Raw genomic sequence first — 25,135 nt, forward strand, 5'->3', positions numbered from 1 at the left:
CAGAGGGTTCTGTTCCAGACAAACAGAGGGAATTTGCCCCCCTTGGAGGCAAAACAGTTAACATGGGCTCCATGCATAATAAGTCACTGACCTGGTGGCTTCCATACATTACAGGTTGGACTTTTCTGAGCACCCTAATTGGGTTACTTCCCCTTTAAATTAATTGTTAGTGTGATGTAGACCAGGGGGGGCCAATTCGTCGATCACGGTCCACCAGTCGATCCCCTTTGAATTTCTAGTAGACCACGTTTGAGCCGCGGCGCGTTTAATGGGAATATGTACGCTGCGTCTTGGGGGGGGAGGAGTCAAAAGTAGATTTCCCGGGGACAAAGTCTGGGCACCCCTGGGATAGACGGTAAAAATGTAAGCACTTGGGCTTCAAATTACATTTTTAATGGTTGTTAGGGCCCAGTTTACCTTAGCAACCACTAGAAACCGCTAGCAGGTTTCTAAATATGCTAAATGACAACTTTTTACTTAAGGCAGTTCAAGAACCTACTAGAAATAATTGTCTTTTGGACTTGGTGATATCTAATAATACTGAACTCATCTCTAACATTTGTGTGTATGTGGGGGGTCAATTGGGGAACAGGGATCATAACATGGTCTCCTATGGGATAATGCTGCAGAGACAGCTCTGTAAGGGACAGTTGGGACATTCATCAGGTACAGGTATCGGACCCCTTATCCAGAAACGGAACGGCCATCTCTTATAGACTCCATTTTATTCAAATAATTCACATTTTTAAAAATGATTTCCTTTTTCTCTGTAATAATAAAACAGTACCTGTACTTGATCCCAACTAAGATATAATTACCCCTTATTGGGGCAGAACAGCCCTATTGGGTTTATTTCATGGTTAAATGATTCCCTTTTCTCTGTAATAATAAAACAGTACCTGAACTTGATCCCAACTAAGATATAATTACCCCTTATTGGGGCAGAACAGCCCTATTGGGTTTATTTAATGGTTAAATGATTCCCTTTTCTCTGTAATAATAAAACAGTACCTGTACTTGATCCCAACTAAGATATAATTACCCCTTATTGGGGCAGAACAGCCCTATTGGGTTTATTTAATGGTTAAATGATTCCCTTTTCTCTGTAATAATAAAACAGTACCTGTACTTGATCCCAACTAAGATATAATTACCCCTTATTGGGGCTGAACAGCCCTATTGGGTTTATTTCATGGTTAAATGATTCCCTTTTCTCTGTAATAATAAAACAGTACCTGTACTTGATCCCAACTAAGATATAATTACCCCTTATTGGGGCAGAACAGCCCTATTGGGTTTATTTAATGGTTAAACGATTCCCTTTTCTCTGTAATAATAAAACAGTACCTGTACTTGATCCCATCTAAGATATAATTACCCCTTATTGGGGCAGAACAGCCCTATTGGGTTTATTTCATTGTTAAAAGATTCCCTTTTCTCTGTAATAATAAAACAGTACCTGTACTTGATCCCAACTAAGATAGTTAGGTTAGACACAGAAGGAAAATGGAACATCTTTAAAACATTGCTTTGTAGGTATACGCAACAGTATATCCCCCTAGTAAGCAAGGAGAGGCATCGCAAAGCAAAACCTTTATGGCTGAATAAAAGTGTTATTGTCGAGGTTGGTAAGAAAAAACGTGCTTTTAGGGCATTCAAGTTAGCTGGGACAGCAGAAACTTTCATCAGGTACAAGGAAGCAAATAAAGCATGCAAAAAAGCTATCAGGCAAGCTAAAATAGAGATGGAAAGGGATATTGCTGCTAGGAGTAAAAAGAATCCAAAATTATTTTTTAATTATGTGAATAGTAAAAAAATGAAGCAAGAAGGGGTGGGAACTTTATTATCACGGGGGGGTACGTTGGTTGATGAAAACGGGGAAAAAGCTGAAATTTTGAACTCTTATTTTTCATCTGTCTATACATCTGAGGAGCCAGATAATGAAGGCTTCCCTTGTAATATGCCCAGTTCTAGTAATTTAGCTACTGACGCATGGGTCACTCGGGAGGAAATTCAAAAGAGACTTGAACATGTAAAGGTAAACAAAGGTCCAGGGCCGGATGGGATTCATCCCAGGGTATTAAATGAGCTGAGCGCTGTGATTGCCAAACCTCTTCACTTAATTTTTCAGGATTCATTGAGGTCTGGCATGGTGCCAAGAGACTGGCGGATTGCTAATGTGGTGCCGTTATTTAAAAAGGGATCCCGTTCTCAGCCTGAAAACTATAGGCCTGTTAGTCTGACATCAGTAGTAGGAAAACTTTTGGAAGGGGTAATAAGGGATAGGGTACTTGAATACATTGCAGTTCACAATACTATTAGTTTGTGCCAGCATGGTTTTATGCGTAACAGATCTTGCCAGACTAATTTAGTTGCCTTTTATGAGGAGGTGAGTAGGAACCTTGATGCTGGAATGGCAGTTGATGTCATCTACTTGGACTTTGCTAAAGCGTTTGATACAGTACCTCACAGAAGGTTAATGATCAAATTAAGGAATATTGGCCTAGAACATAATATTTGTAATTGGATAGAGAACTGGCTGAAGGATAGAGTACAAAGAGTGGTTGTAAATGGAACATTTTCTAATTGGACCAGTGTGGTTAGTGGAGTACCGCAGGGGTCAGTCCTTGGGCCTTGCTGTTTAACTTGTTTATTAATGACCTGGAGGTGGGCATAGACAGTATTGTTTCTATTTTTGCTGATGACACTAAATTGTGCAAAACTATAAGTTCCATGCAGGATGCTGCCGCTTTGCAGAGCGATTTGACAAAATTAGATAACTGGGCAGCAAACTGGAAAATGAGGTTCAATGTTGATAAGTGCAAAGTTATGCACTTTGGTAGAAATAATATAAACGCAAACTATCTACTGAATGGTAGTGTGTTGGGGGTTTCCTTAATGGAGAAGGATCTAGGGGTTTTTGTTGATAACAAGTTGTCTAATTCCAGGCAGTGTCATTCTGTGGCTACTAAAGCAAATAAAGTGCTGTCTTGTATAAAAAAGGGCATTGACTCAAGGGATGAGAACATAATTTTGCCCCTTTATAGGTCCCTGGTAAGGCCTCACCTTGAGTATGCAGTGCAGTTTTGGGCTCCAGTCCTTAAGAAGGATATTAATGAGCTGGAGAGAGTGCAGAGACGTGCAACTAAACTGGTTAAGGGGATGGAAGATTTAAACTATGAGGTTAGACTGTCGAGGTTGGGGTTGTTTTCTCTGGAAAAGAGGCGCTTGCGAGGGGACATGATTACTCTGTACAAGTACATTAGAGGGGATTATAGGCAGTTGGGGGATGTTCTTTTTTCCCATAAAAACAATCAACGCACCAGAGGTCACCCCTTTAGATTAGAGGAACGGAGCTTCCATTTGAAGCAGCGTAGGTGGTTTTTCACGGTGAGGGCAGTGAGGTTATGGAATGCCCTTCCTAGTGATGTGGTAATGGCAGATTCTGTTAATGCCTTTAAGAGGGGCCTGGATGAGTTCTTGATCAATCAGAATATCCAAGGCTATTGTGATACTAATATCTACAGTTAGTACTAGTGGTTGTATTTATAGTTTATGTATGTGAGTATAGATTGGTAGGTGTGGGTTAGGTGTGCTGGGTTTACTTGGATGGGTTGAACTTGATGGACACAGGTCTTTTTTCAACCCTATGTAACTATGTAACTATGTAACTATAATTACCCCTTATTGGGGCAGAACAGCCCTATTGGGTTTATTTAATGGTTAAATGATTCCCTTTTCTCTGTAATAATAAAACAGTACCTGTACTTGATCCCAACTAAGATATAATTACCCCTTATTGGGGCAGAACAGCCCTATTGGGTTTATTTAATGGTTAAATGATTCCCTTTTCTCTGTAATAATAAAACAGTACCTGTACTTGATCCCAACTAAGATATAATTACCCCTTATTGGGGCAGAACAGCCCTATTGGGTTTATTTAATGGTTAAATGATTCCCTTTTCTCTGTAATAATAAAACAGTACCTGTACTTGATCCCAACTAAGATATAATTACCCCTTATTGGGGGCAGAACAGCCCTATTGGGTTTATTTAATGGTTAAATGATTCCCTTTTCTCTTTAATAATAAAACAGTACCTGTACTTGATCCCAACTAAGATATAATTACCCCTTATTGGGGGCAGAACAATCCTATTGGGTTTAATCACTATTTAACTAATCAGTTGGTTTTAATGCAGCCGCTGGCCCTGGGAATTTGGGGGAAAGTTTTATTGTGCAATATTGCTTTAAGAATCCAACCCTGATGTTGCTGAACTACAGCTCCCAGCATGCCTCAACCTTCATTATATGTCACATTATTCTGGTATTTGTAGTCCAGCAACAGCTGAGTAACGTTTGGTTGAGCCATGCAGTGCAGCAGGGTTTACTTCCCCTTTAATTCAGTGCAACTCCCACCCACCCTGCTCACGTAAGGGTTAAATCCTGCTTCGAGCCGGTCAATAATTTATTTATGGATATAGATTCTCTTGTTAAAAGCTAAATCCCGTATTTATGACAACTCCGGAGAGTATCCCAGGACTAATCCCCTTCATCCCCGCAGTCTATATCCAAACACACCAGTCCCATTTTCCATTGTATCCTGCGTTTATGAAGAAAAGGCTATTTTCTGAAATGTGTCTTTTTTTTCTTTTCGGTACTGATTAGTGCTTCAGTGTTGCCCCCTGCCGGGGTAATAAGATAATTGGTATGGCAGCTTTGCGCTGCCAGTAATGCTCTTAGAGGTGTAATTAGCTTTATACAAATCCCTGATTTTAATGATGAATGTTATTGTTAAATCAAGCAGGGCCCCCGCTGATAATTCTGACTTGCAATAACAGATACAGTAGTCGCAACAACTTCTTTTGCTTTTTTAAAGGCATTAAAAATGTACCTGATACTATTAAAGGGGCAGTTTACCCTCCTTGTTCAATCTGAGTGCAGTAGAATAGGGGCTTGTGCTAAACATAGGTTTTACCTATTGTTTTAAAGTCACACTGCACAATAAAATCTTCTCTCAGAGGCCTAATTAATGCAAAAGATTCCTCCAATCAGAGTCCTGCTTGCTGTGTTAACACTTATCTCTCTTCTTGGTTTCATAGGATCATCACCAAAGGCATTAAACCCTTTTTTTCTAACTCTAAACCCTTCTGAAGCTTATTCTTGTAGCCGCATGTGGTTTTCTCCCTATGTTGGACAACAATGAGATACTTGATACCTGCTATGTAGAGGTAAGGGCACAAAGGAATCAATTTTAATGGGGATAAATGTCATCTTTAATGCTTCATGTTTTGAATCCATGAACAAAGGGGATATAAAGCCAATCATAACGCTGTCCCACTGTGCCCCCTAGTTTTGCTATAGAAGTTGTCGAAAAACGTAATTATAGATGCAAGAAAATTCACCAATGAGCCTTCTACTGACTAAGTATCTCATTATAAGTGCAAGAGAAGTGACCAATGAGAATGCTGATTCCCAGCACTGTGTCGGCCATCTTGCTGGTACCTTACATATAGAGATAATGATGGCATTTTTCCCGTCATTATATGGCACAGGAATCAGACATGGGGATAAAGGGACAGACTTGTTCAGTGCTGGGAAACTGTGCTTATTGCTCCCAACTCCAATTGCAGGAACAGAGAACAGGGAGCCGGATTTACTCACATCAGCTGGGATTCTCATTGGGGGATTTCTTGCATTTTAATGCAGTTTTATTGGGCAATATTGCTTTAAGAATCCAACCCTGATGTTGCTTGACTACAGCTCCCAGCATGCCTCACCCTTCATCATATGTTACATTATTCTGGGATTTGTAGTCCAGCAACAGCTGAGTAACGTATGGTTGAGCCGCACAGTGCAGCAGGGTTTAGTTCCCCTTTAAATGTTCTTGTTCCACTATATTTTACAACAAGATAGTGAGTGGCAAGCTGGGCATTCGGAGGCACGTGGGGCCCCGTGTGTTGGGCCAATGGTACATTAGCATTTCTAAGAAACTCTACAAGTTCTTCGACGTTCCTACAGCTAAAACCCGGCTGATCTCTTGGGATGCCATTAATTAGGTTACACCAGAGCGATCACCCCATTCTGCTGCCGACTCGGCGCCGTTTCATCCCGCTATCTGTCACTTATCTCGCCAATATCTGTATTGTCGTTGGCGTGCCGCACTTTGACGCGCTCTGGTTTCCAGGTGACAGTGAGCGCAGCTGACAGCTTTTCCGCCGTATAGACCCAATGTCACCGCCTAATGAAATACTTATTATATCTCCATTTATTTCATTTAAGCAGCCATCTGGGGCAAAAATAATTTAACCAAGGGGGAGTCGGCCGGGCCCTTCCCTCAACCCAATTGAAAAATGGATCTAATTGCTTGGGATCCAAACACAAGATGCCACGGTGAGATTGGCAGCGGCGATAGAAGATGACTCTCCGAGGGCTCGTCAGATTGGCTTATTTTTGGAATAACGAGGGGGGGGGGGGTGATGTCAAAATGCAGACGGGAGGAAGAAGACAGTGAAAAGATGCCAAATTGTAAATTAGTGAGCTGAGTCTCACAGACATGGGTCTCACTGGCACGTCACCCATTATGTTTACAAAAAGAGATACCCGGGGGCAGGGCTGCCATCAGAAGTCATGGGGCCCCTCACAACAAAATTTTCTGGGCCCTCTCTCCTCCCACGCCCTGCCCCCCAATGACCCCTCCCATCAGTACAAACGACACACAGACATTGGTAGACAGGGCCACCTAAAACATTGTAGATTAGGTATGGTATACACAATACCCAAAAAACCTCAGCGCCCCCCTAAAACATGGGTAGCCAGGGGTTACGTTTTGCATTGGTGCCAGTGCAGGTACACCCTAAAACATTGCTAGCCAGCCCAGGGCCCCCTAAAACATTGCTGGTCCTCCCCCAGTGTCCTCATACTATGGCCAACTCCCTGCTGCAGCATTCCCCAGCTCCCCCCAACATCCTCCAGCTCCCTCCCAGCATCCCCCAGCTCCCCCAACATCCTCCAGCTCCCCCCAGCATCCTTCAGCTCCCCCTAACATCCTCCAGCTCCCTCCCAGCATCCCCCAGCTCCCCCCTAGCATCCTTCCCAACATCCTCCAGCATCCCCCAGCTCCCCCCTAGCATCCTTCCCAACATCCTCCAGCTCCCTCCCAGTGTCTTCCCCAACTGTCCCCCCTGTGCCCCCCTGATGGCGGCCTTACTTGGGGTATATTTATTATAGAGTGTAAGCCAACATCACCAGTGAAGTTGCCTATAGCAACCAATCAGCAATTACATTTGAATGGTAGAAAACAAAAGCATAGATGTAATTGGTTGCTATGGGCAATATGACTGGTGATGTTAACTTACACACCATAATATATATGCCCCTAAGCTTGTTAGGTTTCCTGGCACGATGCAGGCCTTGGGTGCCAATACTGGGTAGGTCACTTCTTTGGGTTGCCTGGCACGATGGAGGCCTTGGGCGCCAATACTGGGTAGGTCACTTCTTTGGGTTGCCTGGCACGATGCAGGCCTTGGGTGCCAATACTGGGTAGGTCACTTCTTTGGGTTGCCTGGCATGATTGAGGCCTTGGGCACCAATACTGTGTAGGTCACTTCTTTGGGTTGCCTGGCACGATGGAGGCCTTGGACACCAATACTGTGTAGGTCACTTCTTTGGGTTGCCTGGCACGATGGAGGCCTTGGGCACCAATACTGTGTAGGTCACTTCTTTGGGTTGCCTGGCACGATGGAGGCCTTGGGCACCAATACTGTGTAGGTCACTTCTTTGGGTTGCCTGGCACGATGGAGGCCTTGGGCACCAATACTGGGTAGGTCACTTGTTTGGGTTGCCTGGCATGATGGAGGCCTTGGGCGCCAATACTGGGTAGGTCACTTCTTTTTGGAAAGAGAGGGGCAGTTGATAAAACACAAGCAAAGAAACCCCTGTCCCGCCGTCATGGCCTCCCATATCACGGGGAACTACCGTGGGGCGCCCCACATTGTGCCAATCACATTTCCTGTAATAAAGTGAATACGTTCATGTTGTATAAAGCCCCAGCCCACAAGTTCTGAGTGTGGTGGGATAAGTGTTAATTGTGGTGTTTGTCCTACCCCTCCTGGAGCGCAAACACTCGACATCAGGCACGGCAAGAGATCATTACCCGAGTGGCACTTTCCTTATGGTAAGTATTTGTGTTGTGCTTCCATGGAAACAGCAGTGACGGGAAAGTTGAATCGAGGGGGGGGGGTGTTGTTTTAATGCTCACGATACTTCTCATAGCTGGAATCCAATCATCTGCATCATTGCCCATTGTCTCTCCCAAACATTACCTTCTGCAACAGCAAACAAAACCCTGTACTGATGGCTGCTTCTTTATTTCTCTATTAGCTGTACGGTTTCTAAAGGGGAAGTCTACCCAAAACTTTTTTTTTTTTTTGCATGATAAACAAATAACAGGCTGGCAATCTATAACCAGATGGCGCTCACAGTTACTAAGGATTGAGTTGTCAGGGAGTCGGATTTGCTATTAACCTCCATGGGGTGCAGTAACACGGAACTGAATGGGCTGTCGGAGGCCTCCTTGTTTCCTTCATTGCCTTAAAGGGGAGCTGTCATCCTAGAAAATAATTCCAAATGCATTTCTATCATGTTTGTTGAGCAAAATAAACTTCACTTACACTATATAAACTATTTAATTTTCTTTCCCTTCAGTCCTGGAATTTATAGTCACAGCCAGCAGGGAGGCGCCATTTTGTGTACACTGTTATTAAGGCAAAGCTTTGTATCCCCCCCAAATCTTATGTATTCGCCTCCTAGGTGATATCTACAAAAAGCTAAATGGAAAGGTAAAGTAATTGTAATTAAAAATCTGAGCCAACAATCATATATTGCCTGCCCCGCCTCTATGCCGAAGGCATAGAGGCGGGGCAGGCAATATATGATTGACAGCTCAGATTTTTAAATACATTTATAACAGGTGCACAGAGCCTTAACTCTTTCCTGCTTTTTCAGGATACACCTAGTTTATGACTTATTGATTGTCCCAAGGGGGCTGGTACAGGTATGGGACCCGTTATCTATAAAGTTCCGAATTATGGAAAGGCCATCTCCCATAGACTCCATTATAAGCAAATAATTCTAATTTTTAAAAATGATTCCCTTTTTCTCTGTAATAATAAAAGAGTACCTGTACTTGATCCCAACTAAGATATAATTACCCCTTATTGGGGCAGAACAGCCCTATTGGGTTTATTTAATGGTTAAATGATTCCCTTTTCTCTGTAATAATAAAACAGTACCTGTACTTGATCCCAACTAAGATATAATTACCCCTTATTGGGGCAGAACAGCCCTATTGGGTTTATTTAATGGTTAAATGATTCCCTTTTCTCTGTAATAATAAAACAGTACCTGTACTTGATCCCAACTAAGATATAATTACCCCTTATTGGGGCAGAACAGCCCTATTGGGTTTATTTCATGGTTAAATGATTCCCTTTTCTCTGTAATAATAAAACAGTACCTGTACTTGATCCCAACTAAGATATAATTACCCCTTATTGGGGGGCAGAACAGCCCTATTGGATTTATTTAATGGTTAAATGATTCCATTTTCTCTGTAATATTAAAACAGTACCTGTACTTGATCCCAACTAAGATATAATTACCCCTTATTGGGGCAGAACAGCCCTATTGGGTTTATTTAATGGTTAAATGATTCCCTTTTCTCTGTAATAATAAAACAGTACCTGTACTTGATCCCAACTAAGATATAATTACCCCTTATTGGGGGCAGAACAGCCCTATTGGGTTTATTTAATGCTTAAATGATTCCCTTTTCTCTGTAATAATAAAACAGTACCTGTACTTGATCCCAACTAAGATATAATTACCCCTTATTGGGGCAGAACAGCCCTATTGGGTTTATTTAATGGTTAAATGATTCCCTTTTCTCTGTAATAATAAAACAGTACCTGTACTTGATCCCAACTAAGATATAATTACCCCTTATTGGGGCAGAACAGCCCTATTGGGTTTATTTCATGGTTAAATGATTCCCTTTTCTCTGTAATAATAAAACAGTACCTGTACTTGATCCCAACTAAGATATAATTACCCCTTATTGGGGCAGAACAGCCCTATTGGGTTTATTTCATGGTTAAATGATTCCCTTTTCTCTGTAATAATAAAACAGTACCTGTACTTGATCCCAACTAAGATATAATTACCCCTTATTGGGGCAGAACAGCCCTATTGGGTTTATTTCATGGTTAAATGATTCCCTTTTCTCTGTAATAATAAAACAGTACCTGTACTTGATCCCAACTAAGATATAATTACCCCTTATTGGGGCAGAACAGCCCTATTGGGTTTATTTCATGGTTAAATGATTCCCTTTTCTCTGTAATAATAAAACAGTACCTGTACTTGATCCCAACTAAGATATAATTACCCCTTATTGGGGGCAGAACAGCCCTATTGGGTTTATTTAATGGTTAAATGATTCCCTTTTCTCTGTAATAATAAAACAGTACCTGTACTTGATCCCAACTAAGATATAATTACCCCTTATTGGGGGCGGAACAATCCTATTGGGTTTATATTATACGGAATATCCTTGGTCCCGAGCATTCTGGATAACAGGTCCCATACCTGTAGTTCTATTGCAGGCTTGGCAGGGTCAGTATATTATAATACAATAATAATACATTTTATGCAGTGTAAATGGGAAAACCAAGGGCACCATCTAGGGTAGCCACCTTTGCCAGTAGCAAAAGCCAGACAAAAGGGTGGGGCAATAATTTCAGAGGGGTTGGGTGATGACATAGGAGTGGGAGCTGAGACATTTGGGGGGGGGGGGTACCTGGCCTAGCCAATAAAATATCAGCCAGGGCCAATATTACAAATTTAAATGCAATGTAGTTGCTGGTAAATTTGTAATAACTTGTCCCTTGCCCACCTCCGATCTCCCCACTAGCCCACCCTAGTACTATTTCCCCTTGAATGCAGCCCACCCAAACCTTTTCGTCTACTTTGCAAGCCCTGACTTTTTCTTGACTTTTTATTATTAGATATAGATAGGGCTGCTATGTCTGGCACCTCAGGGTGGCGCTGGCGCTTGTTATACTGACCTGCACATTTCTTAAAGAGTAGATTTATGGGACATTTTCTACGGGAAAGAACATTCCTTCTCTGTATATTTGTATTTATACATATGGGTAGGAGGTGCCATAGTGTTTCCCTTAGACAGTACAGTATGGGGGTACAGCTTATTGTGTGCCCAGAACATTCCCTCTCTGTATATTTGTATTTATACATATGGGTAGGGGGTGCCATAGTGTTTCCCTTAGACAGTACAGTATGGGGGTACAGCTTATTGTGTGCCCAGAACATTCCTTCTCTGTATATTTGTATTTATACATATGGGTATGAGGTGCCATAGTGTTTCCCTTAGACAGTACAGTATGGGGGTACAGGTTATTGTGTGCCCAGAACATTCCTTCTCTGTATATTTGTATTTATACATATGGGTATGGGGTGCCATAGTGTTTCCCTTAGACAGTACAGTATGGGGGTACAGCTTATTGTGTGCCCAGAACATTCCTTCTCTGTATATTTGTATTTATACATATGGGTATGAGGTGCCATAGTGTAGACAGTACAGTATGGGGGTACAGCTTATTGTGTGCCCAGAACATTCCTTCTCTGTATATTTGTATTTATACATATGGGTAGGAGGTGCCATAGTGTTTCCCTTAGACAGTACAGTATGGGGGTACAGCTTATTGTGTGCCCAGAATATTCCTTCTCTGTATATTTGTATTTATACATATGGGTAGGAGGTGCCATAGTGTTTCCCTTAGATAGTACAGTATGGGGGTACAGCTTATTGTGTGCCCAGAACATTCCTTCTCTGTATATTTGTATTTATACATATGGGTAGGAGGTGCCATAGTGTTTCCCTTAGATAGTACAGTATGGGGGTACAGCTTATTGTGTGCCCAGAACATTCCCTCTCTGTATATTTGTATTTATACATATGGGTAGGGGGTGCCATAGTGTTTCCCTTAGACAGTACAGTATGGGGGTACAGCTTATTGTGTGCCCAGAACATTCCCTCTCTGTATATTTGTATTTATACATATGGGTAGGAGGTGCCATAGTGTTTCCCTTAGACAGTACAGTATGGGGGTACAGCTTATTGTGTGCCCAGAACATTCCTTCTCTGTATATTTGTATTTATACATATGGGTAGGGGGTGCCATAGTGTTTCCCTTAGACAGTACAGTATGGGGGTACAGCTTATTGTGTGCCCAGAACATTCCTTCTCTGTATATTTGTATTTATACATGAGAAATAACTTTGAACTTGAATTAAACTATGTGCCCTGAATACAATATATACATGCCAGTATCTGTAAATAATAAATAGGATTTACTTTGTCTTTATCCTTTATTCCCGCCGCTTGCTTTTCTGCCTGACGAGCTGAGATTGCTTTTTTTTTATCAGCTTCAATTTTCTCTGCACTTAATTTGGATTTCAGACTCTGTACGTCAGCGTTATTTATTCTGTGCAAAAAAACGGTTACTTTTCCTTCTTATTATTGTTGTGCAGTCTCATTATTTCTCTAGTTATGGGGTCAGCACAAAGCAGAGAATCAATTAATCCCAGCCTTCTGTTTGGTGCAAGTCTCTGTTTGTATTAAAGGGAGTGTAAACACAAAAGATATCATAAAATTCTTGGCAATTTTATTTGCAGAGAATATAAAAGGGTCAGGCAGACACAGTGACAGTTACACATAACTATAAACCCAGTGAGAATGAGGAATGAATGGATATTGGGGAGTTGTATCAGGAGTCAGAACCAGCAGTGCAGGGAAGGGAAAGGGACAGACACAGTGACAGTTACACATAACTATAAACCCAGTGAGAATGAGGAATGAATGGGTATTGGGGAGTTGTATCAGGAGTCAGAACCAGCAGTGCAGGGAAGGGAAAGGGACAGACACAGTGACAGTTACACATAACTATAAACCCAGTGAGAATGAGGGATGGATGGATATTGGGGAGTTGTATCAGGAGTCAGAACCAGCAGTGCAGGGAAGGGAAAGGGACAGACACAGTGACAGTTACACATAACTATAAACCCAGTGAGAATGAGGAATGAATGGGTATTGGGGAGTTGTATCAGGAGTCAGAACCAGCAGTGCAGGGAAGGGAAAGGGACAGACACAGTGACAGTTACACATAACTATAAACCCAGTGAGAATGAGGAATGAATGGATATTGGGGAGTTGTATCAGGAGTCAGAACCAGCAGTGCAGAGAAGGGAAAGGGACAGACACAGTGACAGTTACACATAACTATAAACCCAGTGAGAATGAGGGATGAATGGGTATTGGGGAGTTGTATCAGGAGTCAGAACCAGCAGTGCAGAGAAGGGAAAGGGACAGACACAGTGACAGTTACACATAACTATAAACCCAGTGAGAATGAGGGATGGATGGATATTGGGGAGTTGTATCAGGAGTCAGAACCAGCAGTGCAGAGAAGGGAAAGGGACAGACACAGTGACAGTTACACATAACTATAAACCCAGTGAGAATGAGGAATGAATGGGTATTGGGGAGTTGTATCAGGAGTCAGAACCAGCAGTGCAGGGAAGGGAAAGGGACAGACACAGTGACAGTTACACATAACTATAAACCCAGTGAGAATGAGGGATGGATGGATATTGGGGAGTTGTATCAGGAGTCAGAACCAGCAGTGCAGAGAAGGGAAAGGGAACAGACACAGTGACAGTTACACATAACTATAAACCCAGTGAGAATGAGGAATGAATGGGTATTGGGGAGTTGTATCAGGAGTCAGAACCAGCAGTGCAGAGAAGGAAAGGGACAGACACAGTGACAGTTACACATAACTATAAACCCAGTGAGAATGGAGGGATGGATGGAATTGGGGAGTTGTATCAAGGAGTCAGAACCAGCAGTGGCAGAGAAGAGAAAGGGACAGACACAGTGACAGTTACACATAACTATAAACCCAGTGAGAATGAGGAATGAATGGGTATTGGGGAGTTGTATCAGGAGTCAGAACCAGCAGTGCAGGGAAGGGAAAGGGACAGACACAGTGACAGTTACACATAACTATAAACCCAGTGAGAATGAGGGATGAATGGATATTGGGGAGTTGTATCAGGAGTCAGAACCAGCAGTGCAGGGAAGGGAAAGGGACAGACACAGTGACAGTTACACATAACTATAAACCCAGTGAGAATGAGGAATGAATGGGTATTGGGGAGTTGTATCAGGAGTCAGAACCAGCAGTGCAGGGAAGGGAAAGGGACAGACACAGTGACAGTTACACATAACTATAAACCCAGTGAGAATGAGGAATGAATGGATATTGGGGAGTTGTATCAGGAGTCAGAACCAGCAGTGCAGGAAGGGAAAGGGACAGACACAGTGACAGTTACACATAACTATAAACCCAGTGAGAATGAGGAATGAATGGATATTGGGGAGTTGTATCAGGAGTCAGAACCAGCAGTGCAGGGAAGGGAAAGGGACAGACACAGTGACAGTTACACATAACTATAAACCCAGTGAGAATGAGGGATGAATGGGTATTGGGGAGTTGTATCAGGAGTCAGAACCAGCAGTGCAGGGAAGGGAAAGGGACAGACACAGTGACAGTTACACATAACTATAGGTTGGATGAGAAGTCTGTACATTAGTCTATACATTGTTGTGTTCTCAGGCCAGATGCATTGTGGGATTGCCGGGGACCTTTCCATTCTAATCCTCTTGCTCAGATGAAACAGCTGCACTTTTTCTTTTTTGTGAGGGTGATAAAACAGGTAAATTACCCGGGAAAGAAGGCGCGATCGGCGGAACAGATGGCAGGTGATCCTTTGTGAAGCCTTAACCATAATTTCCAATTAATCTCGCCCGTGCCGCGCAGTATGGAAATAATTGCCTGCTGGAAAACCTAAACAGTTTGTTTTCTTTTCTGCTTCTGGAACATAAAGCAGCACAGTGTAGCGAGACCGTAGCAACACCCCTTGTGGTCTAGGCTCTTGTTAAAGGGGAAATAAGCCATCTATAGCGCATGTTGCATTCCCCAGCTGTCCAGAGTAGATGCTCCAATGAGAATCCTGCTCTACCTGCAAGGTGGTAGAATCTTTCCTATCTAACATAGGGAGAGTACATTGTAATTTTTGGCTACTGATATTACACTGTAATCACATATCTGCAGGGTTGAATATAGAACTAGGATCCAAGTACCCGAGGATGTTCTGTGGGGTCCAGGCCCTAATGGGCCCCAGCCTAGGGTAATTTCCATCAGTCCTGCCCCCTCAATAGAAAAGAATGCTCCTCACAAATCACTGGTTTGCTATGAGAATGCATCAATTATTGAAGAACCCTCTCATTGATCCACTTGAACCCTATCCATTCCTCTGCAAACTTACCCCAAATTGCCCCTTTCCATCTTATGGCCCCTCTCTAACATGGGGCCCCTAAATACACAAGGGGCAGACTTAGGGGCACATTTACTAACCCACGAACGGGCCGAATGCGTCCGATTGCGTTTTTTTCGTAATGATCGGTATTTTGCGATTTTTCGGAAAATTGTCGCGACTTTTTCGTAGCCATTCCGAAAGTTGCGCAAAATCTGGCGATTTTTTTGTAGCGTTAAAACTTGCGCGAAAAGTCGCGCCTTTTTCGTAGCCATTCTGAAAGTTGCGCAAAATGTGGCGATTTTTTCGTAGCGTTAAAACTTGCGTGAAAAGTCGCGCCTTTTAAGTTTTAACGCTACGAAAAAAATCGGCAGTTTTTGCGCAATTTTCGCAATGGCAACGAAAAAGTTGCGTTTTTTCGCGCAAGTCGTAATGGCTACGAAAAACACGCGTTTTTTCGCGCAAATCGTATTGGTAACGAAAAAGTCGCGACAATTTCCGAAAAGTCGTAAAGGCGCCGAAAATATCGCAAAAAATACGAAAAAGTCGCAAAATGTTCGTTTTCCAATCGGAATTTTTCCAATTCGGATTCGTGGGTTAGTAAATGTGCCCCTTAGTGTTGTTTAGGGGGTTCAGATCTGGAGGAATGTTATATAAAGGGGATATAAACCCTTCTGCACTGCTCAAGCAAACTTTATTTAGTTGTTCTTGGACTACAAATCCCAGAATAATGTAACATATAATGAAGGGTGAGGCATGCTGGGAGCTGTAGTCCAGCAGCATCAGGGTTGGATTCTTAAAGCAATATTGCCCAATAAAACTGCAAGAAATCCCCCAATGAGAATCCCAGCTGATGTGAGTAAATCCGGCTCCCTGTTCTCTGTTCCTGCAATTGGAGTTGGGAGCAATAAGCACAGTTTCCCAGCACTGAACAAGTCTGTCCCTTTATCCCCATGTCTGATTCCTGTGCCATATAATGACGGGAAAAATGCCATCATTATCTCTATATGTAAGGTACCAGCAAGATGGCCGACACAGTGCTGGGAATCAGCATTCTCATTGGTCACTTCTCTTGCATCTATAATTAAGTTTTCAGTCAGTAGAATTGTCATTGGTGAATTGTTTTCCATGTGTAATTATGTTTTTCACCAGCTTCTATAGAGAACTAGGGGGCGCAGTGGGACAGCTTTACGGTTGGGTTTAGTTTCCCTTTAAGCTCTGGTTCCCATTTAAACCCTGCAATGCTGTCAACAACGGAAACATTTCACAGATCATAAAGTGCCAATAGTGTTTAGTAGGCACTACACACACGACAATAAAACCAAACTACTCTTCTAGTTGTTAAGGTCCGACGCTCTTTCAACTCTCCCGAAACGCAAACTCCCAGGAAACATAAATCCTGTTTAAAGTAGCATTTAATTCCCTTTCAACAGGCACTAAAGCACTTATTATGTGCACAGAACGTAATGCTATAGATCGGTGAGAGTTTTAGCAATATTTGGGTTTATTTGCCCTTTAATACTGTTGCACATATACACATCGGTCCCCTGCACTGTATATCTCCCTCCGCTTTGCCCATTCCCCCTTGTCCTGCAATTTTAATTGCGTTTATTTGAGCTCCACTGTGTCGCCCCGATGCAACAGATGGAACACAGGAAGGTTGCTCCTTTGCAGAGAAAACAGCCAGGGGAATTAGTGAGAGATCTTGCCACACAGAGGGGCAAATCTCTGACAGCTGCTACTGTAGGAACAAAGAACACGGCTCTGGATTAACACAAATTTACCCAGATCAGGTGGGAGTCTCATTGGACGATTGCATTGCATATAATTAGGCTGCTGGCCCTGGAGGACTGGGCAAGGTTTTACTGAAGGGGCTGTAAACCCAATCATAACGCTGTCCCACTGCGCCCCCTAGTTTTGCTATGGAAGTTGTCGAAAAATGTAATTATAGATGCAAGAAAATTCACCAATGAGCCTTCTACTGACTAAATATCTCATTATAAATGCAAGGGAAGTGACCAATGAGAATGCCAATTCCCAGCACTGTGTCGGCCATCTTGCTGGTACCTTACATATAGAGATAATGATGGCATTTTTCCCGTCATTATATGGCACAGGAATCAGACATGGGGATAAAGGGACAGACTTGTTCAGTGCTGGGAAACTGTGCTTATTGCTCCCAACTCCAATTGCAGGAACAGAGAACAGGGAGCCGGATTTACTCACATCAGCTGGGATTCTCATTGGGGGATTTCTTGCATTTTAATGGGGGAAAGTTTTATTGGGCAATATTGCTTTAAGTATACAGCCCTGATGTTGTTGGGCTACAGCTCCCAGCTTGTCTCACCCTTCATTATATGTTGCATTATTCTGGGATTTATAGTTCAGCAACAACTAAATAAAGTTTGCTTGAGCAGAACAGTGCAGCATGGTTTAGTGTCCCCTTTAATGGGATGGGTGCTAGTGGTCTACAACACCTGAACTACATTGTATTTGTTTGATTTCAGTGTTATATCAAAACATTGTAAGATATCAAAATTGCTCATTAATCTCCCTATGTTAGATAACAGCAAGATGGCTGACATTGCTCTGGATTAATTATGATTGGATAATTCACTTGCATATGTTGGGAAGCAGATTCCTGGGCTAGGTGGGGAAGTAGCTAGTGGTTTAAAAAACTATCCAGAAGGGTACAGAATAGAGGATCTGCTACATGGTAGTTCCTCTCTTCAGTTCCTTCAGCCAGAAGCCCGGACCTTGTTGGCTAATTGATGTGGTCCTCACTTCAAAGGGTCCTATTCATGTCATTGTAATTTAATTGTTAGGTGGGCATATGGATGGGAAGATCCGCTTGGATCCCATACAGGTATGGGACCCGTTATCCAGAATGCTTGGGACCAAGGGTATTCTAGATAAGGGGTCATTCTATAATTTGGATCTTCATACCTTAAATATGCTAAAAAATTATTTAAACATGAAATAAACCCAATAGGACTGTTCTGCCCCAATAAGGGGTAATTATATCTTAGTTGGGATCAAGTACAGGTACTGTTTTATTATTACAGAGAAAAGGGAATCATTTAACCATTAAATAAACCCAATAGGGCTGTTCTGCCCCCAATAAGGGGTAATTATATCTTAGTTGGGATCAAGTACAGGTACTGTTTTATTATTACAGAGAAAAGGGAATCATTTAACCATTAAATAAACCCAATAGGGCTGTTCTGCCCCAATAAGGGGTAATTATATCTTAGTTGGGATCAAGTACAGGTACTGTTTTATTATTACAGAGAAAAGGGAATCATTTAACCATTAAATAAACCCAATAGGGCTGTTCTGCCCCAATAAGGGGTAATTATATCTTAGTTGGGATCAAGTACAGGTACTGTTTTATTATTACAGAGAAAAGGGAAATGCATTTTAAAAATCTGAATTATTTAAATAAAATGGAGCCTATGGGAGACAGGCATTCCGTAATTTGGAGCTTTCTGGATAATAGGTTTCCGGATAATGAATCCCATACCTGTAGTGTGGCCTCCCCTAGGGTCGGCACTACCACCCTAGACACGGGCCCTTTGCTGCCTGTATAGTAAATACGTAAGGCTCATATCTCGTTAAGTCTCTCTCTATATTCATAGAATTACTAATAGAGATAATAGAATCCCTTTCAGTAAAATGTGCTCTAACGAGCAGAACCTTGGAGCATTTATCACACGAGATGAACTAAATGGAGAAGCCAGTGCTTTATTCACAGGATAATTCCCTTTTCCGAGCCGCAGAAACACCTATTTGGATGTTGCCCCCACGCAGGGCGCCTTCGCCCCCGCCCACTCGCCGACATGATTTATAGCTCCGTTCCCTCCCCTGATATAAAATCCATTTCATTTATTTTCTCTTTAGTTGTTTCTAAAATTAGAAACCGGCATAACGAGATCCCAACAAGCCGCAACTGTCGGCAGTACGTTCTGGGCAGAGGTGGCTGCGTGCTGATAGGTCATTTCTCCTCCAGGTCTGATCGTTCGAGCAGGGCCGCCATCAGGGGGGCACAGGGGGGGACAGCCGCCCCGGGTGATTTTAACTTTAAAGGGGGCTTCCTACGAATGTATTAGGGGGGCACTGCTGGCTACGCATGTATTAGGGGGCCTCTGCTGGGTGCCATTGTATTAGGGGGCACTGCTGGCTGCCAATGTATTAGGGGGGCACTGCTGGCTGCCATTGTATTAGGGCGGGCACTGCTGGGCTGGCTACCAATGTATTAGGGGGGCACTGCTGGGCTGGCTACCAATGTATTAGGGGGGGCACTGCTGGGCTGGCTACCAATGTATTAGGGGGGCACTGCTGGCTGCCATTGTATTAGGGGGGGCACTTCTGGCTACCAATGTATTAGGGGGGCACTGCTGGGCTGGCTACCAATGTATTAGGGGGTCCCTGCTGGCTGCCAATGTATTAGGGGGCACTGCTGGGCTGGCTGCCATTGTATTAGGGGAGGCACTGCTGGACTGGCTACCAATATATTAGGGGCCCCTGCTGGCTACCAATGTATTAAGGGGGGCACTACTGGGCTGGCTACCAATATATTAGGGGGCCTCTGCTGGCTACCAATGTATTAGGGAGGCACTGCTGGGCTGGCTACCAATGTATTAGGGGGCCCCTGCTATCTGCCATTGTATTAGGGGGGCACTGCTGAGCTGGCTACCAATGTATTAGGGGGGCCGTGCTGGGCTGGCTACCAATGTATTAGGGGGGACCTGCTGGGCTGGCTACCAATGTATTAGGGGGGACCTGCTGGGCTGGCTACCAATGTATTAGGGGGGACCTGCTGGGCTGGCTACCAATGTATTAGGGGGCCCCTGCTGGCTGCCATTGTATTAGGGGGGGCACTGCTGGGCTGGCTACCAATGTATTAGGGGGCCCCTGCTGGCTACAAATGTATTAGGGGGCCCCTGCTGGCTACAAATGTATTAGGGGGCCCCTGCTGGCTACAAATGTATTAGGGGGCCCCTGCTGGCTACAAATGTATTAGGGGGGCCCTTCTGGCTGCCATTGTATTGGGGGGGCACTGCTGGCTGCCATTGTATTGGGGGGGCACTGCTGGCTGCCAATGTATTAGGGGGCACTGCTGGGCTGGCTACCAATGTATTAGGGGGGCACTGCTGCCTACCAATGTATATGGGGGGCCCCATGATTTCTGATGGCGGCCCTGTGTTCAGATTTCTGATGGCGGCCCTGCCAAACAGATACCGAGCCCTCTCCGTGAAGGGCTGAAGCTGAATCTTGGCTTTTCCCTTGTCTAATCAATATTTATCTTTTTTCTGTTTCCCTTTATACCAGCACGCCTATATGGACCTTGGCGCGAGTCGGCAGTCGGGTAGCACGCTGACACTAATCAGCAGCTTTATCTCGGGGGCAATAAATTCGCAGATAGGGAGAAAAAATAAAAGATTCAGCAGGGTGAAAAGGCAAAGAGGTGAAAAGTTGACTTGTTAGGGAAAAAAACAATCCCGGGCGGATCGTCGGCGCTAGCGTGCAACTCAGCAAGTAGTTCCGTGCCCAGTGGAAAAAATAGTGCCATATCGGCCGCGTTCAGGCCTTATTAGCCTGCTCACTTAATGATTGTCATAAATCCCCAAGTGGGGCTGTAAAGCTTATTATAGAGTAAAATATAACTCGAAAGGAGAGGAAGGATCGTCACAGTCTCAGTCCCGCCGCCCCGACTCGCAGTTACATTAACCATTTAGCCGGCCCGGCACCATAGCTCTGGGAAATCACGCTGATTTGTGGCGTCGGATTGGCTACTGATTGGTCTAATTATGTGAAATCATTATTTTTGATTGGCTGCAGTTTGGCGTAGCACTGTAGCAATCTGAGTAGCTGATTGGCTAGAGGGGTTGGGACAACCCTGTCAATGTGCTAATGTTGATGGACTACAGACTGGTCAACTCTTGAGAATTTTCTAATGTTGATGGGCTATACATATATTACACTTTTAGCTCTGAGAATTTTCTGATATTGATTGGTTATAGGTTGGTCTATCACAGAGAGTTTTCTGATGTTGATTGGCTGTAGGTTGGTCTATCACAGAGAGTTTTCTGATGTTGATTGGCTGTAGGTTGGTTTGTCACAGAGAGTTTTCTGATGTTGATTGGCTGTAGGTTGGTCTATCAGAGAGTTTTCTGATGTTGATTGGCTGTAGGTTGGTCTATCACAGAGAATTTTCTGATGTTGATTGGCTGTAGGTTGGTCTATCAGAGAGTTTTCTGATGTTGATTGGCTGTAGGTTGGTCTATCACAGAGAGTTTTCTGATATTGATTGGCTGTAGGTTGGTCTATCAGAGAGTTTTCTGATGTTGATTGGCTGTAGGTTGGTCTGTCATAGAGAGTTTTCTGATGTTGATTGGCTGTAGGTTGGTCTATCACAGACAGTTTTCTGATGTTGATTGGCTGTAGGTTGGTCTATCACAGAGAGTTTTCTGATATTGATTGGCTGTAGGTTGGTCTATCACAGAGAGTTTTCTGATATTGATTGGCTGTAGGTTGGTCTATCACAGAGAGTTTTCTGATATTGATTGGCTGTAGGTTGGTCTATCACAGAGAGTTTTCTGATATTGATTAGCTATTGGTTGGTCTATCACAGAGAGTTTTCTGATATTGATTAGCTATTGGTTGGTCTATCACAGAGAGTTTTCTGATATTGATTAGCTATTGGTTGGTCTGTCACAGAGAGTTTTTAGGAAACTCCATAGCTTTACAATAAATAAACCCTTCAAATGATAATGATCATAACCAAACGTGCTTGGGGCCCGCGTCCTTCACGATTAATGTGCAATACGGCACAATTACATTGGAATTCTGGGTAGGAACATTGCATTATGGGTAAACAAACACAGCAAACTACAGCAGTGTATTGCACTTTGCCCTCCCTTAGTAAATGTGCACCAACACAATTGGCAATGTATAGCGTATAATGGCGCCCTGGATCCATCAGAAAACAAACGCCACCAACGCCAACGCCACCACCGCCTCAGCCGCTGCAGATAAGAGACCCCGGGAGTGTTTACATGCCGCCTAATGATGCGCTTTTTCTTCTTTCCAATCGGCCATAAAATAGAACACGGGAAGAATTTATAACATGGGTGTAAAAATACATAATCGCTGTAAAGTCATTTAGCCGGGTTCAGCCGCAGGTGAATAAAGTACAGAGGTTCAGCTCTCTTCCGTGCAACATGGAGATTGATGGGGCATTCCCACGTGCTCCCTACTCTCCCTATGTTATATAACAACAAGATGGCTGATTTAGGAATCTCATTGGGGACAGAGTCCTCTTGTATCTGTAAGCAAGTATCTAATGCTGCACGGCACTGCTTAACCAGGCTTTATTTACTTTATTATAACATATAATGAAGGGTGAGGCATGCTGGGAGCTGTAGTCCAGCAACACTTAAAGCAATATTGCCCAATAAAACTTTCCCCCATTAAAATGCAAGAAATCCCCCAATGAGAATCCCAGCTGATGTGAGTAAATCCGGCTCCCTGTTCTCTGTTCCTGCAATTGGAGTTGGGAGCAATAAGCACAGTTTCCCAGCACTGAACAAGTCTGTCCCTTTATCCCCATGTCTGATTCCTGTGCCATATAATGACGGGAAAATGCCATCATTATCTCTATATGTAAGGTACCAGCAAGATGGCCGACACAGTGCTGGGAATCAGCATTCTCATTGGTCACTTCTCCTGCATTTATAATGAGATATTTAGTCAGTAGAATTCTCAGTGGCGGATTTTCTTGCATCTATAATTACGTTTTTCGACAACTTCTATAGCAAAACTAGGGGGCGCAGTGAGACATCGTTATGTTTGGGTTTACATCCCCTTTAAAATGTGTACAGGTATAGGACCCATTATCCAGAATAAGGGGTCTTTCTGTTATTTGGATCTCCACACCTTAAGTCTACTAAAAAATCAATTAACATCAATTAAACCCAATAGAATTGTTTTGAATCCAATAAGGATTCATTATATCTTAGTATTACTGGCTGTATATATATAGTTTATGTATGTGAGTGTATAGATTGGTTAGTATAGGGTGTGTGCTGGGTTTACTCGAATGGGTTGAACTTGATGGACACTGGTCTTTTTTCAACCCTATGTAACTATGTAACTATGAAATAAACCCAATAGGGCTGTTCTGCCCCCAATAAGGGGTAATTATATCTTAGTTGGGATCAAGTACAGGTACTGTTTTATTATTACAGAGAAAAGGGAATCATTTAACCATGAAATAAACCCAATAGGGCTGTTCTGCCCCCAATAAGGGGTAATTATATCTTAGTTGGGATCAAGTACAGGTACTGTTTTATTATTACAGAGAAAAGGGAATCATTTAACCATGAAATAAACCCAATAGGGCTGTTCTGCCCCCAATAAGGGGTAATTATATCTTAGTTGGGATCAAGTACAGGTACTGTTTTATTATTACAGAGAAAAGGGAATCATTTAACCATTAAATAAACCCAATAGGGCTGTTCTGCCCCCAATAAGGTGTAATTATATCTTAGTTGGGATCAAGTACAGGTACTGTTTTATTATTACAGAGAAAAGGGAATCATTTAACCATGAAATAAACCCAATAGGGCTGTTCTGCCCCAATAAGGGGTAATTATATCTTAGTTGGGATCAAGTACAGGTACTGTTTTATTATTACAGAGAAAAGGGAATCATTTAACCATGAAATAAACCCAATAGGGCTGTTCTGCCCGAATAAGGTGTAATTATATCTTAGTTGGGATCAAGTACAGGTACTGTTTTATTATTACAGAGAAAAGGGAATCATTTAACCATGAAATAAACCCAATAGGGCTGTTCTGCCCCAATAAGGGGTAATTATATCTTAGTTGGGATCAAGTACAGGTACTGTTTTATTATTACAGAGAAAAGGGAATCATTTAACCATGAAATAAACCCAATAGGACTGTTCTGCCCCAATAAGGGGTAATTATATCTTAGTTGGGATCAAGTACAGGTACTGTTTTATTATTACAGAGAAAAGGGAATCATTTAACCATGAAATAAACCCAATAGGGCTGTTCTGCCCCCAATAAGGGGTAATTATATCTTAGTTGGGATCAAGTACAGGTACTGTTTTATTATTACAGAGAAAAGGGAATCATTTAACCATGAAATAAACCCAATAGGGCTGTTCTGCCCCCAATAAGGGGTAATTATATCTTAGTTGGGATCAAGTACAGGTACTGTTTTATTACAACAGAGAAAAGGGAAATCAGTTTTAAAATTTTGAATCATTTGATTGAAATGGAGTCTATAAGAAAACGGGCTTTCCGTAATTTGGAGCTTTCTGGATAACAGTTTTCTGGATAACAGATCCCATACCTGTATTAGAAGTCAGAGGTCCGTTGGTTTCTGCTACATTGTTTTAGGAGTCAGAACAACAGGACAGAAAGGGATCAGCACAAAACAACAATCTTTTGAAACACATGGAATGAAAAATACACATGGACAGCTTCCAGCAATCTGCGTCTGAGCGCCCAGAGGGCAGATCAAGGGCTGAACTTCACTACCATCACCTGTAGCTGAACCCGACTAAATGACTTTACAAGCGCCGTTATCAGCTCCGTTCTGTGAGAAGGGATCATTACAAAATTAAAATAAAAGCTTATAAAAAAATTA

At 42.8% G+C, this 25,135-nt stretch overlaps 1 long non-coding RNA gene across 1 annotated transcript; it reads left to right on the forward strand.

Moving 5' to 3' along the window:
* LOC116409455 lies at positions 1-25,135 on the forward strand. Its single transcript, XR_004221855.1, has 3 exons — positions 1-114; positions 5,101-5,229; positions 24,886-25,135. It is a non-coding gene; the product is annotated as an uncharacterized LOC116409455 (long non-coding RNA).

This window comes from Xenopus tropicalis, chromosome 3 (genome assembly GCF_000004195.4).
Source record: "Xenopus tropicalis strain Nigerian chromosome 3, UCB_Xtro_10.0, whole genome shotgun sequence".
NCBI lineage: Eukaryota > Metazoa > Chordata > Amphibia > Anura > Pipidae > Xenopus > Xenopus tropicalis.